This window comes from Camelus bactrianus, chromosome 12 (assembly GCF_048773025.1).
Source record: "Camelus bactrianus isolate YW-2024 breed Bactrian camel chromosome 12, ASM4877302v1, whole genome shotgun sequence".
In the NCBI taxonomy this organism is placed as follows: Eukaryota; Metazoa; Chordata; class Mammalia; order Artiodactyla; family Camelidae; genus Camelus; species Camelus bactrianus.
The window spans coordinates 22075-38075 of record NC_133550.1 but is presented as its reverse complement, the minus strand read 5'-3'; the positions used below and the strand labels follow the sequence as shown (position 1 = coordinate 38075).

The 16001-nt window shown below is 43.0% G+C and overlaps 1 protein-coding gene across 32 annotated transcripts in view; it reads right to left on the bottom strand.

The window, feature by feature from the left end:
• The window catches only part of LOC141579332 (uncharacterized), a 147208-nt gene that overhangs the window by 116058 nt on the left and 15149 nt on the right, over window positions 1–16001 (bottom strand). For 24 of the 32 annotated variants that reach the window (XR_012510491.1, XR_012510493.1, XR_012510470.1 and 21 more), the window contains 3 exons: window positions 9551–9710; window positions 5779–6499; window positions 160–1681 (listed from right to left, as the gene is read on the bottom strand). The gene's annotated coding sequence lies outside the window, so the exon portion shown is untranslated. Of the gene's footprint in view, window positions 1–159; window positions 1682–4603; window positions 5023–5778; window positions 6500–9550; window positions 9711–11345; window positions 11464–15637; window positions 15918–16001 lie in introns of those variants that run through there. The other 8 variants (XR_012510479.1, XR_012510480.1, XR_012510483.1 and 5 more) reach the window with 7 other exon arrangements.

Below are 16001 nucleotides of genomic sequence, written 5' to 3'. Positions count from 1 at the left end.
ACATCAGGCCCGGCAGCACGTGCCAGGCCCTCAGACCGTACCTGTGGGACCGCCATGAGCCCTCTCCAGACTCAAGGCCCGAGGCCGTAGGTCGGGGGGGCACAGATTCCCACACTCTCCCCAGCAAAGGGGGACCACCTCTCGGCAAAGGCATCTCACCTTCTTCGGCCCGAGGGATATCTCGATGGATACACAGGGAAACAGAGCAGAATGTGGGGGGGTAGGCAGCCCAGAAGAGCTTGTCTGCACTTCCAAGGCAAAGTGGGTCCGTTGACCTAATCACAGGGACAAAGTGAGGACGAATCTTTCCCTGCTGTGTCCCATGCTCCGTGACACGCTTTTCCCTGCGTAAGGAGCTCATTTGGAAGCCCCTGGCAGTGTTTCTGTTGTCCTAAATTGGCATGGTGGTTGTCAGGCAGGGAGAGAGGGCCTGAGCCGTGCAGGTGCTGGACCTGGGAGGCAGGAGACACTGGCTCCACCCCCAGCTCAACCAGCACCTCATTCTGCGTCTCAGGATTCAGCATGACATCTATAAGCAAAGGGATGAGATTGTCCCAGGACATGCTGCCAACAGGAATGAAATGACAGCCATGTAAAGAAAGTTTCCAAGTTGCCACATTTAAAAATGTAAGCCCCCCAAAAAAAACCCTAGAAACTGATTTTAAGAACATATCTTACTTATTCTACAGTATGTAAAATACTATCATTTTGACATGTAATCAATAAAGAAAGAAACAAATAGTTTACATTCTTTTTACTAGACAAGTCTCAGCGTCTGATGTGCATTTGACCTACAGCACATCTCAGCTCAGAGCAGCCTCCTCCCCAGCTCTCCTAGCATCAGTGTCTTTGGCTACACTATTGGACATCAACTCCAGGGGTCACACCAGGGGAATTGGCTGAAAAGCGGGAGTAAGTGTCCATAATAACCCTAAAAGAATCTCTCTGAAACAAAGGCGGATTCACTTTTAAACGTCTGAAAACCGGCGGGTTTCACCTCCCTCACGCCTTGGCTACAAGACAGACCTCCTCCTTGCTGATCCCTTTCTGGATGTAGGGAAGCAACCCTTCACACAGCCAGGGTGTCCGGGCATCCAGGTAGACTTTCCTGTTCTCTGTGTCCAATCCCACAAAGTCCTCCTTCTCAAACAGGTTTTAGAGCAGGAGGATCTTGTCCCCAGACTTGTCGGATGCACAGTCCAGACACTTGGACTTGAGCATGATGAAGAGAAACTCAGTGAAGTCCTCGAACCTCTTCTCCACCACCCTGCAGTCCTCGTAAATTGAAGGCCACGTCGGTGCGCGGCTGCTCGGCCACCTCCCCATGCAGCACAAAGACAAAGAGCAGAGAGTCATAGAGCGTGGTGCCATACAGCTCCTCTGCACGTGGAGCTTCTCGAAGGTCTTGGCCAAGAGGCAGTCGGTAATGGTGACAAGGCCCACGACCTTGCGTTGGGTCTGGAAGTCGCTCCACCCATTCTTGGGCGCATAGTGGTGACTGTAGTGGATACAGAGTGCCCACTGCGAGCCGCAAGGTATGATCTGCCTCACCAAGGAGATTCGCTTATAGATGCAAAAGAAATTCTCCTCTGAGATGATCCCCACGGGTTGGACCACCACGGGGGGAGTCTGGTGGTCTTCAGCACACTGCACGTAGTCAGGGATGTTCATGTTGCAGGCCCTGATGAGAGGGAAGAGGAGACAGAGGTACATACTGTGCTGAGGGCTGCGGGCCTCAATGGGTTGAGGTGACCTGGTGTGTACCAGTCAGATGGCAGGGGAAGCCCAAGCAAAGCCGTGGGTACAGTTTGTCCTCAGCGTCTGCACATGGCTACCGCAGCTCGTATCACAATACGCAGCTTTTGGTCTAGGCCTCCGCCCTCTGCAGAAAAGGGTCATTTCTTGTTTTCTGTTTCCAAGCACCTAGCAAGGCCCTGATGCAAAGTCAATGCTCAAAACTGCTGAATAAAGTAATGAATAAAGGAACTGCTTCCAAACCCCTCAGCAGGATATAATGCAAAGAAACACAGTAGGATCAAAAGACCTGGATTTCATCTCCAATTTATTTGAACTCCTAAGCTGCAGAATACCTGATAAGAAAACTTGCTTTGGGGAGGAGAGTACAGTTCAGTGGTAGAGCACATGCTTAGCATGTATGAGGTCCTGGGTTGAATCCTCAGTACCTCATTTAAAAAAAATGAAACAAATAAATTAACCTATTTACCCCCCTCAAAAAATATTTTTTGAATTCCAAATTCAAGAAAAAATAAACACCTTGCAATTGACACAACTTTGTAAACATGAGTATACTTCAATTAAAAAAAAAATCCTTGCCTTACAAGAATATATCTGGATTATGGAACTTTACAAATGTAAAATGCCTAGGGTATCACCTGCATAAAAAGAAGGAAATGTACAAGTTTACTATCCCTCATTTATGAGCTATATTTCCTTTGGGGGGTTTATAACCTCTCAGAGCTAATTTTCTCAGATTAAAAAAGAAGGAAAAATTACCGGATTCTCCGTACTGCTGAAGAATCAGATAAACCTATGATAGCATCTGACTCACAGAGTTTTCTCAATAAATGCTTGTTGAATGAATGAATAAACAAGCAAAATGAATGCTGCTCCCTGCCACAGAGCATCATGTTGGTACTGCCTGGAAATTCCAAGCCCACGTTTCACCCGACTCTACACTAACCATGGGTGACCTGGGCAGGCCTGTGTGCTCCTCTTAACCCCAGTTTAATCATGAATAGAAATGAGGGCAATAACACAAACCTCATAGGGTTAGTGAGCCATTACTGAATTGTATCCCAACTTTGCAAGATGGAACCTTTAAAGAAACTTGGGCAAAAAGTCCGTAGGCCCTCTCCATATTATCTCTTACAACTACATGGGAATCTACATTATATCTCAAAATAAAAAGTCTAATTTATTAAAGAGGCTATTGAGGTTAAACGAGCTCACTGTCTCAAATAAGGAACACACAGTAGAAATAGGTCAATGCCCAGCCCATGAGATACACTCAGTAAACATTCCCACTGAGCCCACTGGTCCCTCCAACTTCAGAGCACGATGATGTGTCCTCATGGCCAGAGGCCCCTGCACCTGAAACTAACAAAGCTAATGGTCCCCACTTTCAAGATCCCCTGCCACCACCATAGGACTAATTTTGTACTTGTAATTTTTTCTTTATATTAAATAGAAAAACGTAATTGCATAGCCTTCAAGCCACCAAAACCTGACTACAGAGATCATGATGGCAGCCCTTCTTCGTGAAACAATAAAATGAAAAGCCATTTCCACAAGATTTCTGTGTAAATCTACTAGGGAACTTCATCCTGGACTGAGAGGAAGAGGACTGGGGAGGAGGGGGCAATCTGCGGCACACAGACCCATGGGCCACCTGTCCCACGATGGACTTTAGACCCAACACTCACCCTCAAGGAACTTCAAAATAGAAACTGACAGAGTGCTGTGGACAAGATTTTTTTTTTTTTAAAGAAATCCCTTATTCCCTCGCAGGTTTTGTTTCTACCGAGAAACAAATGTCTTATGTGTATAATGTTTCACAAAACACTTAAATTATTATCACCCCAACTTGACACATTAAGAAACTGAGGGAGAGAGGTTTATCACATTGTGCAAGATTAGAGAGAGGCAAAAAAAAAAAAAAAGATTTGAGAGAGGCCACGTCGGACACCGTATTTAACCCAAGCCCCTGTTCCAGTGCTCACACTAGAAAGTGGGATATACTGCCCCTTTACTGCCCTCTCCCTGCAATAAATCTCTGAAGACACATTCTCTGCCACCTGGAATCACAATCACTTCAATTTTCCACAAAGAGCTATGTCACATTTTGGATGTGTCAAAATCTATATGTTGAATGGGAGGAGAGATTTGTATTTTCTGTTTCTCAAAGGAAACATGGCTTAAAAGAAACTGAAAAGCACTTTTCTAGTCTATGTCTTCATTGTGCAGAGAAGGAAACGGAGGCTCAGAAGAGATGAGGAAAGGGCCTTATTAACAAATATTGCCTCAGCGCAGCACCAAGCCAGCCTTGGGCACTTCTGGGGGACGATCTGGAAGGCCCAGGAGAATGAGTCTTAGAAAACGGAAAGAGAAGCATACAAGGCCCCGTCTCTACACCACCATACCATGAAGTTCCACCAAATTACCCAGTATGGGTGCAGCCAACATTAAGGTGGGATAAACAGGTTATAGAAACCTGGAAGTCTCAACCATAGTGGAAATTCCAACATTTACTTTGTTTTTTTTCCCAGTTCAAGCATCAGCTCAGTGGGCACTCTGTACCAGGCACTACAAGAGGCCTGGGGTTCTCCCAAATATACAACTCTTATATCACGTGAGCAAACCACACACAGGCCCACCAGAAGGAAAATGCCCACAGATAAGGTGGAATTAATGAAACTGAAAGCAGCCAACCAGCATATATTACTAGCAAAAACGGTGATGCTAGAAATAGACTCATGGACATAGAAAGCAAACTGTGGTTAGCAGGCAGGAAAAGGGGGATTAACAGATACACGTTAATAAATATAAAATAAATGACAAGGACCTACTATATAGCACAGGGAACTATATTCAATTTCTTGTAATGAGTTGTACTAAAAACAATCTAAAAGATATATAGATACATATGCATATGTTTATAACTGAATCTCTGCTGTACATCTGAAACTAACATTCTAAATTGACTACACTTCAATAAAAAATAATTTTAAAAAATATGTAAAAATAAAAGCAACGCCATTTAGAAAAAATAAAAGAATACTCTGATCCCATTAGCTGTAGGTGCTGGAGAATTCTGGTTACAAACACCAAGTCCACTGGATCACTCCAGCACTGGCTGTCACTCTTTCTGACCATCAGAGAGTCACTTGGCTTCATTGAGTTTCTTTTCTCTTCTGTGAAAGGCTTCAGTTTGCAACTAACGATGTATAGAATCTCATCATTCACAAACCCAACAATTAATGAGGACTTCCCATGGGCCAGGCTCTGGAAATATGAAAATATAGGGTCCGAGATATTTTCATGGGTAGAAGAAATTTATGCCATAAAGACATTAATTCTTCTTGCTTTGATAGACTGATTCAATACAATTCTGTTTAGATTTCCTACCAGATTTTTTATGGGTAACAAGATAATTTATGGTCAGGAACAACCAAGAATCTTCTTTAGAACCAGCACTGGGAAGGTGTGTATAGGTCAATCATTTCCACTGGTCTTTCTGAAGTGATGAAAACGTTCTGGAATATTAATGGTTGCACCACTGTGAATATGCTAAAGCTGCTGAATTGTAGCATTTATGTGGGTGGACTTCATGGTGTGTGAACAATATCACAATAAAGACATTAAATGAAAAAATATTTCTTGACAATTATTTTTCCCTCTATACAACTAGTCTGCCCCACAATTTAAGAAGAACCAAAAAACCAAAACAAACCAAATTTTGCCAGGAGCTCTTTAGGACTGCAATGTCCCTGAGTCTCCAACGCCTCTGGTGGTGCTGTTCCTGTTAACAGACCCTAGCTGGGCTGGGCTAGTTAGGGACTGTAACTATCTTTTTAAGATCGACGGTCACACGTTTCACCCTGGGAGAGGGAAAGATGGAGGATGTCACAGCCTCATGCCTTCAGCTCATTTTTAACTGAATCAAGCCTTGCTTTCAACACTGTAATCCCTATCACTATAAAAACAGTGACATCATCAAGCACCGCCATCATAACACGTGAAAGTGTTCAAGGTACTTACCTGGGGCAGAAACACTGAGGGAGGAGACGGAAGCTCGCTCAGCACTGACGCTCCCTTTTCCCGACTCCACCAGGAGAAGCTGGGGTTCACAGCCGGAGGCTCTCAGCCCGGGGAGCAGCGCCCACACCACTGAGCTGGCCCCCAGGGAGAGGGGAAGGGAGACGAGGGCAGCCCAGGGGTCGCGGGGCAGGGAAAGCCGGGGGGGGAGGACGCGGGCTGTAGCCCCTCTCGGAGGCCAGCCCCAGCCCCAGGCGCCCGCCCCCGTCCGGGTCCGCAGACCCCGCCCGCCCTGGACACAGCCCGCCTAGAGGCGGGGACGGGCCGGCCCCCGATGAGAGGCAGCTCGGGAGGAGAGTACTCGCGGGCGGGAGAGGGGAAGGGGACGCCAGCCGCGGACTGAGGGGAGCCCGGCTGGGGCGAGAGGCGGCAGGTGCACACTTGGCCCTGGACAGCTGTGGCCGGGGCGCCAGGGCAGGAGCCAAAGTCCTACCGGGCGAAAGAGCTGAGAAGCCTTTGGGGCTGATGACCGGTTCGGAGTTGCAGCTTCCAACCCTCGGTCCAGCTGGCACAGACTGCGCATGCGCAGGAGGGCCAGCGATCCTCTCTGGGTTCTGCAAGAGAAGGTGGGGAAGCGAGGGACGGAGAAGATGGGAGGAGGATGGGAGAAGGGGAAAAGTGGAGGGAGAGACATGGACAGGAGGAGCAGAGAGAAGGCAGGGATCTGGAGGGTGGAGGAGAGTAGCAGTGATGGAGAGAAATAGTTTTAACTCTGGGGGCATCCTGAAGGAGGCAGCAGTCCTGCCTCTGCACACTTCTCTAACCCTTCAAGGCCCGCAGCTCATATTTTACCTCCCTGGCCCAGCCCTCCACCCAAGGCCTCTGCAGGACCCCTACGGGTATCACACCCGTTGCCCCAAAGTGGAGCTGGGTTTCCTTTTGCTCTGGGAACCAAGCACCCGCAGGTATTGTCGCTCAGAACTACCTTGGAAAGAGTACATATTCCCCTTTTACACGCTGGGACACAGGCAGGCAAGATCTCTGCCTTACCTCCACTGTCCCAGGTGTTGTGCTGGCGGGGAGCGGGAGGTACAAGGTCAGATCCCAAAAGGAGCATACTGCCTGAGTTTTGGTGCATAGTCCCCATCCTTCCTGGGTAAACCACTCCCCACCCTCGGGGAACCATCAAGGGCACACAGTATGTCCCTGGGTGTGGGATAGCTGCCCTCAATTCCAGTGCCCAGCTTGCTAGGAAGATAGGAGTGTTACTGAGTCCAAATTCATTCTCCTTAATGCAGGACAGGCCAGTAAGTTGGGAGACCAGGTGTTGGGGCATGGAATAGCAACTTTCTGTAGACCTAGATGGCAAATTAATGTCCTGGAAAACCATCTCCCCAAGTCAGATTTCAGTCTTCTTTCCTACGAGCTTGGTTTTTGCAATCTTCTTGATGTAGTAATTCTTTGTTGTTAGAATCCTTTGTTCTTGCAGCTATCTGCCTGGGTCAGATCCCTGTAAACCTCCAACAAAACAAACGTTATTTTCTATTATGTAACTTGTTATCTTTATATGAATGGAAAAGTGTTAAAAATCCTTAAAGGACAGAGCATTCAAAATAGGCTCTCCTGTATATTTTAGGCTCTAGGCAACATTGTTTTACAAGCAAGATGAAGCCTAGGAGACAGAGCACAGGGTTAAGTCAAAGGAACAGATCTAATATGGAGTCAGATTTGTTCTTTTCTATTACCAGGGCAGAAGACACTTGAGGATTTAAATCCCTTTAAGTTAAAAATAAGTAATACTTTAAAGGAATTTACATACATAGGTCGGAATGTGCATAGCATATCTGGAAAACACACAAAGGATTGTAAACAGTGGCATCTCCAGGGAGGGCTGAAAGAAGAGAGGATGAGGGAAAACTTCTTTCACTTGTGTATTTTTGTGCTCTGTTTGAAATTTTTTAACCACATGCATGTATTTCTTTTTCAGTTAAAAAAAATGTGTAATTGAGCAAAGGAGTAGCAAGCTCAGCAAATACAGCAGCCATGGAATCACTGAGCCATCACTTTTGATTTCAGCCAGGAAGCATTCATTGACTCTCTCCTATGTGCCCAGTGCTGTTTTAAGACTTCTTTTATTATTTTTCATAAAATAATTTAGTGCTATTCCTCACCCCTGCCCATGGCTGGTGGAAAACCAACTGAGTTTTTATTGAGTTGTTTTCCAAGAAGTAGAGATCAGTTATAAACAGAACACATCTTCAGGGCAAAACAGGCGGAGTGGTTTTCCAGCAGGCCAGATAGCTATGAAGGATTTTCAACAGAGGCACACAGAGCCTGAGAGAGAAAGCCTCCAGGACCCTAAAAAAGCTGCCCAAACTGCCTTCTCCATGGCACTACTGAAATAGGAAAGAAAAAATCTGACTCCATATTAGATCTGTTCCTATGACTTTAACCCTGTGCCCTGTTTCCTAGGCTTAGTCTTTTTGGTTCTGCACCTTTTGTAAAACAATGTTGCCTAGAGCCTGAAATATACAGGAGACCCTATTCTCAAGGCTCTGACTTTGAAGGATATTAACACTTTTCTATTCACATAAAGATAACAAGTTACAGAATAAAAAACAACATTTGTTTGTTGGAGGTTTACACGGATGTGACCCAGGTGAAGAGCTGCAAGAACAAAGGATTCTAACAACAAAGAATTCATACACCAAGTTTGCAACAACCAAGCATTCCCACTTCCCATTTTTAATATAAGAAGAGCCTGAAATCTGACTTGGGGTGATGGTTCCCCAGGACATTATTCTACCATTTCTCAGCTGGCTTTCCAAATTAAAGTCGCTATTTCTTGCCCCCAAAACCTGGTCTCCTGATTTATTGGCCTGTAATGCACGAGCAGAACAAGCCTGGACTCGGAAACACAGACATTGAAAGTACCCATTTGGTATATTAAATGACCTGCTTCTACTCATCTTCCTGACGTTTTATTCTCTTGACCACTCCTGCTATGTTTATGAAAAACCTGTCATGTGGACACATTTCCACCTCTAGCCACTACCCTTCCAGGTAAGAACTGATGCCAAGAAGGCAATGGAAGTTGCTAGAAGGTATTACCTGGACAAAATAGAGCAGAAGTGGGTTCTGGCTGATGTTCAGGAGCAGGCTGGAACACCTGACAAGATGTTATAAGTACGGATAGACAGCTGGGCACCAAAGGAGAAGCTTCTAAACTTCCATGAGGGACTTATTGGATAGGAAGGAAAAGTCCCAGACTATAGCTCGGATCCCACCACGAGCTTCCTGGGCGAGTCTGGGCAAGTAATTTAAAATTTCTAGGCCCGTGCTGTCCAACATGGAGCCACCAGCAACATGCAGGATTATGAAGTTATTATGTAGCCAGACAGAATTATAAAAAGACATTTTATTGCAAAGGCCCAGCAGGTATAATATTTAAAAACGTTATTGGTTATCTTGATCTAAAGAGTTATTTTTCTATGTGTAGGTTTCTGTGGTTTGTAAGGCCTGTGACTAATGATTCCGTTACAGTGAAGTATTTTGAAATTATAAGTTACTGGACACAGTACCCTCATATCACAGTTGAAAAAAACTGATCCACATAAGCAAGGTGATCTGACTTATTAGTTATGAGCAGGGGCTCTGGGGCCAGCCTGCCTGAGTATAAATTCTCACTCTGCCTCCAGGGGGTTCTGTGTGAATCTTGGACAAATTATTGTTGTTTTTGTTGTCGTTGTTATTATTTGTGCCTCTTTTTCCTTACCTTTTAAGTAGCGAGGAATATGTAGACTCTATCTCCTACTGTGTTGGCAGGATTAAATGAGTAAACGTCTGTGCTGCCCACTTCCCTGGGTTTCAGCATTCTCCAGGCAATCAGTGCCAAACTCAGAGGCATTCTCCACTGTCTTCGTCAGTCTGGGATGCTGTAACAAATTACCGTGGGTCGGGTGGCTTAAACAACCAGCATATTCCTTATGGTTTGGAGGCTGAGACTTTCAAGGTCAATGTATCCTTGAGAGGATTGCCAGCTCGAAGATGGCTGTCTTCCCAATATCTTCATATCCCAGAGAGCAGAGAGAAGCAAGCACTCTGGGGGCTTGTATAAGAATTCTAATCCCATTCATGAGGGCTCTACTCTCATGACCTCATTTTATCCTACTAATCACCTCCCAAAGGCCCCACCTCCCAATACCATCACCCTGGTAGATGGGGTTTCGACATATGGATTTTGAGGGGTTGCAAACATTCAGTCCACACATCGGCTAAGTCTCCCCAACATGCAGTCATCAAACCTGTAGCTAATTTCAAAGTAATATTTATGTCTCTCTGCCCATTTCCATTCCTACATCCACTATCACTGAAGCCCTGTTACATTTTATTCCTTATTTTTCTGGTAGAGATTTAATTGATTCATCTAACTCCAATGCTCCCCTCGCTCCAGTCTGCTTAACAGCCATGCCAGGTAGGTCTTCCTTAAAACACCTTCCCACTTCACCTGGTTGTTTTTTAGTTGTAAATGTCAGAATCCTCTCCACACCCCATCCTATACCTTTAATCCGTTACACTACGGCTCACTATGTTATTTTCCTCCTACCAATGTAAGAAATTTCCATAAGCTTAAGAGCTTAAACCAGCACAGATTTATCAGCTTATGGCTGTGGAGGTCAGAGATCCAACACAGTTCTCATTGGGCTAAATTCAAGGTAGCAGCAGGGTTCCTTCCTTCTAGAGGGTCTAGAAGAGAATGTTTCCTTGTTGTTGCTGTTTTTTTCCAGTTTCCAGAGGTCACCCACCTTCCTTAGCTTGTGCCCCACGACTTCCTCCATTTTCATGGTCAGCAGCCTTTCTGAACATTGCTCTATGGCTACACCTCCCTCTGATTTTAAACTCAGCTGGGAAATGTCCTCCATTTCAAGGACCCCTGTGATTACATTCGGCCCACCTGGACAATCCAGGCTACTCACCCTATTGTCTCATCTCAGGATCCCCTTGTCCCATCCCATTCAGGCATTATGAATGTGGCTGTGACACTCACCTTGTGTAACATTTCCTCTCATGAGCATTTTATGGTTCAAGGCATATATGAATGACTTTTTGGTTTTCTTCCTTAGCCTTTCTACATTCAGTATGTCTGGTGAGATTATATGAATCCTTTTTATTTGTCCCCCTGCACTAATCTTTAATAATGTATCATGGGTTTAAAATGCTAACTGATAGACAATTTAGAAGACAGAAATCCTCTAAGATTTTTGTCCTAAAATATCTGTCATGCATTTTGCCATGTACAGTAACATGTCACAGGTGGCTACCCTGTGGCCGGGGAGGGACATGATTCTGCCATCACACTCCCCTCATTCTCACCAATGTGCTGATCACCTAACCAAGGACCTATGCTCCCCGCTTCGCTCACTTCCTCCTCCTTTCCATTGACTACCCTGTTCCCATCGCTTCCTTCATTCAGCACATCAGGATTTCATGACCACATTCTTCTCTAAATGGAATGGGTATCTTGAATCTAATGTCTGACAACTGTTCTTACTGTATATGCACACACTGACCTGCACATAACCCCGTCCAGCTCTTTATTTTCCTAGAATCTCCCAGAGGAATCAGTTCCATGATGGTGGTGATGATGATGATGATACTGACAATGATGACAGGGACCTCTCAAGGATTCTGATAAAGAGGGAATCAATAAAGGGAGGGAATCATTGCAAAATTGCCCCAGAGACAGGCTTAAAAGTAAATAACTGCTATAGTGTTTAATGAAATTGACTAATATTTAACTATTTTTAAAACTTTATATCACTGAATTTAAAATTTTAACGGGAATTCTCATTCACCAGTAACCAAGATTCAACTCTAGGACCAAAGTCTAAGGATTTCAATCTTCTAACAAATTGTCCACTAGCCTTTTAAACACGTGATCCTTTTAAAAAGCTTAGTGCTGGGCTGAAAATAAGCAGGATTCATATAATCTCACCAGACACAGTGAATGTGGAAAGACTAAGGAAGAAAAACAAAAAGCCATTCATAACGTCTTGAACTTCACGTTGCTCACAGGAGAAAATGTTAGCCAAGGTGAGCGTCACATCAACATGACACTTGAGTGGGATGGGGAAGCTGATCTTCCTCATCAGACATTTATCCTGATTTGTTAGATGCCAACACAGTTTCCTCATTGGATTTGCTTCTAACAAGTATGGAAGAATTTACGTTCTACCAAAAGCAGTCTAAACATTTTCCCCTGCTGTCAGGTCTCTGGACTGAATGTCCCCACAAGAAGGACATGAATATGTTTCATAGGGAATTCTTCCTGAGAAGCAACAGGATTTTCGAGGGAAGAACTGCAGGCCCCCCATGGAGGGCTGGAGGAGGGCTAGAGGGGGCACTGGAAAAACAGCAGGAGTGAGTTCAGATACTACCGCTCAGGTTGCCAAAGACAGCATTGCTATCTCTGAGGATATGACATTCTCCCAAAAGTTCCATGAGTGAAGGTACCTGTGAACACTAAGCAGGTTGTTAAGAAAGAGCAGCACATAATTTGCGTCACAGCTCAATTACAGTATGTTTTGTTATTTGGAAAATAATTAGCCCATTTTCCTTTGAAACTGCAGCAGTAGCAATAGAAATAAAAAAGGCTGAGCCATCTTGGAGAAAACAATCAATAAACAATTCTAAATCTGCAGGATTCCTTGACGATATGCAAGCAGTGAGCTAGATGTGTGCTGCAGATACCTCTTACTGCAGGGCTCACTCCTGCAAAGCATAGAACTAGTTTTCTCAGCAGACAGAGGGAACCAAGTCAAGATTCCAAATCTTGAGAGATTTACTATCTGGCAGGAAAGATCACAAAGTACATCCAGCCAAATATGAATAAATGTAATCAAATATTATCAAATGTGATTGGAGCACAGATGAAACAGAAATTCCTTTCACCTGGGATCTAGAGAGACTTCTTCAGAAAATGTGGCTTTGGAGATGGCCAAAGACATGGGTGGAAATTTGGCAGAACAGGATGTAAGGAATTTTAAAACTGATTCTAAAATTCATATAAAAATTCAAAGGATCCCAAATATCCAAAACAATTTTGAACAAGAAAAACAAAGTTGGAAGACTTGCACTATCTGATTTTCAGCCTTTTTTTTTTTTTTTTTTTTTAACTACAGTAATCAGAAAGTATGGTGTTGGTGTAAAACAGGAAAATAGAATAATGGAGCAGAATAGAATGTTCAGAACTAAACCAACACTTATATAGACAATTGATTCTCAAAAAGGATGCAGTGGAGGAAGGATCTTTTCAACAAGTAGTGCTGGAAGAATTAGATAGTGAAATGCAAAAAAAAAAAAAATGAACTTTGATCCACACCTCACAAAATATACAAAAATTAAGTCACAATGGATCATAGATCTTAATAGGAAATCTAAAACTATAAAACAGCTAGGAGAAAAAGCATAGGCTTAAGCTTTATGACCTTGGGTTTGGCAAAAATTTCTTTGCTATGACACCAAAAGTATAATGTATTTTAAAAAGAAACTGATAGAGTGAACTTTATCAAAATGAAGACTCTTCAAAGCTGTTCTAAACACTGCTAAGCAAATGAAAAGACAAGCCATAGACAGAAGCTATTTGCAGATCATATATCTGATAAAGGTCTCTCTTTGTATCTGATCCAGAATAAAGAGGTGTCAAAACTCAATAATAATGCAAACACCTGAATGAATGAATGAGGCCAGAAAACACACTTCAGTAAAGATATCCAGATGGATAAAAAGCATATGAAAAGATGCTGATTAAAGATGCCATTAATCATCAGAGAAATGCTTTTAAAAACCAAAGTGAGATACTAGTACACATACATACAAGAATGAATACGATTAGAAAGACCGACCTTACAAAGTGCTGGTAAGGAAGTAGAGCAACCAGAGCTGATACACACCACAAGGAATTTACAATAGTACAATCATTTTGGAAAAGTCTTTTACAGTTTCTTTAAAAAAGGTAAATACCTATCTACCATATAACCCAGATATTCCTCATCTGGTGCTTTAGAAAAGAAAAGCATATGTCCATATAAAGACTTGTAACCAAATATTCACTGCAATTTTATTTATAATAGCTCAAGTTGTAAATAACCCATGCATCCATCAAAAAGTAAATGGAGAAACAAATGATGGTCTATCCAAACACTGCTCACAACAAACTCTTCAGTAAAAACTCAGCACTAAACAATACTCTGCTATAAGACAAATAAGCTATTAATACAGCAACACAGATGACTCTCAAAATAATTACACTGAATGAAAGAAGTCAGACAACATAGAGTAGATACTGCATTAATCCATTCATACAAGGATCTTGAAAATGCAGACCAATATGTTGTGATGGAAAGCAGATCAATGGTTTCCAGGGGAAGAGATGGGGAGGGAGGGAGGGACAACAAATGGCAGGAGAGAAGCTTTGTGGGTGATGGGTATGTTCACTCTCTTGAATGTGGTCATGGTTTCTTGGGGATATACTTATGTCAAAACGTATTAGCTGTACACTTTATACGTGTGAAAATTACTTTGCCAAGTATACCTCAAAGCTGTTTTAAGAAAAAAGGCACTTCAGTCCTGATCCACCTCAGCGCCTGATTGGAGCGACATGATCAGTCCCTCACCCTGTTTGCCTAACAGGAAGGTAGAAAACCTCTCACGGAAAATAACATATGGATTTTTCATTTGCAATGTCTGCCATGTAATAAAGAATTTCAAGACATGCAACATGTCAAGACTATATAACGGATAATATGAGAATAAGAAACATTAGACAAAGGATGCAAACCCCCAGGTGATGTAGGCTTCAGAGTTACCAATAAAGGCTATAAAATACTTTTAATATATTCAAGAAAATAAGGAAATTATGGGAGAATAGACAACAGGGTAAAGACTTTCACCAGAGAAATATACTGGAATGTATTTTTAAGAGAAATCAAACAGATACTCTAGAACTGAAGCTTTCAGCTCAGGAAACAGGTAAACAGAGCTAATTAGGATCGCTTTTAAGTAAAACTTTCAGTAATGCCGGGTAAAATACAACAACAAATGTAACACAGAGCTAACTATGGAAAGAGAAGTTCCCAGGTGACAATACAAAGAGGACACTTAAAGCCCAGAGTGGTAATCTTGTGAGCTGATGCCACCACACCCTGGAGGGAAGGGGTTTTAATCTGCACATAAATAGAGATACAATGTCCATTTAGGAAAAAGGGTCCATACCAGATGTAGAAGACTCTTCCTTTATATCTATATAGTCAGAGACAGAGATGTAAAGTGGCAGCAGAGGTCACAGTGACACAGGGCCCTGGGCCAAGGAGTGTGAACACCTCTGCAAGCTGGGAAAGGTAGGAAGACGAATCCCTCCCTAGAGCCTCGGTGTGGAACGTAGCCTTGGCCACACGTTGGTTTTAGCCCACTGACAATGACTTTGCACTTCTGCACAATAGAACAGTGAGATGATGAATGTGTATTGCTTTAAGCCCCTGAGTCTGTGGTCCTTTGTTACAACAGCAAAAGGAAAGAAACTCAGGAACCAACATGAACATGAACCCCAAGCTGCCTGCTGTGCTGGCAAGAAGTTCTTTGTCTCTGAACCTGGGGGAGTCTCCTGTCTTCTGGCAGCATCCACAAACTACCTCATGCTAACTTGACAGCTTGCAGAGGGTTAAATCTTAACCCTGCACAGTTCTTGATATTTAGTTAATAAAAATGATGGTGTCATCATGGGTATTTTTCCATCTTTTAAATACCCTTCAGTCTTCTAATAAAGCTACCTCTATTTGAGAGACAGTGTAAATAGTTTTCAAACTTCATAATAAATAACTGTGGTTTTATTTGGTTACTTAAATTATGAGTAATAATATTCACATTAGTAAAAGTTATTAAAATCAACATTGTTTAATGAAAATATCATTTCTTTTTGCATGAACATGTATTAACTACAATAAATGTTCCATGCTTTGTTCTACGATTTACTGTTAGAGCCTTAAAGCATAATATTTTCCTCAAATGATATTATGGCAAAGGGATTTCTTTTGGTGGAACAGTTCCTGCATCAAATCTGGTGCATGGCTCAGGCCACTGGGAACCTAGAGATGATAGATATTAGGAGGCATTTTAAACACAAAATGATTTTTAAAGGAATTAAACAACTGGATGTGTGAAAACAAAGA